This window comes from Arachis ipaensis, chromosome B02 (assembly GCF_000816755.2).
Source record: "Arachis ipaensis cultivar K30076 chromosome B02, Araip1.1, whole genome shotgun sequence".
Classification (NCBI taxonomy): Eukaryota; Viridiplantae; Streptophyta; class Magnoliopsida; order Fabales; family Fabaceae; genus Arachis; species Arachis ipaensis.
Window position 1 is genome coordinate 94,883,447 of NC_029786.2, and position 457 is coordinate 94,883,903.

Consider the following 457-nt stretch of genomic DNA (forward strand, 5'->3'; position numbering starts at 1 on the left):
TAAAAAATATATATAATATATATTAATTGAAATCAACGGTTAAAACAAATAAAACACCGGTATTTCCTGTACACTTAAATTTTTCCTAAACTCTTTACCTTTTTTATTGACTTAAGTAGCTGTCTCTTTTTTTTTTTGGGAAATGAGGTGAAAATGAGGCCGAGAATACGGTCAAGGCCTTTGCATTGGAGTTAGAATATTGGCCCATTTATAACGAAGTTTGAGCCCAAAATAGGCCCACATAATGTACATCTCTGTCACAAAAACCGGCCTGTTCCAGACCAAAAACAAAATGGGGCCTCCTCCTTTGAAAATGAAAAGCAATAGTGCAAATCAAAATCAGGAAATTCAATTCTAGAAATGTAATCTCCATCAAAATTGAAATGTAAAATTAATACTAGAGATTAGAGAATTAACACAATTGAGTTCCTTTTTCTTTTTTTTTTTTTGGCGGTAC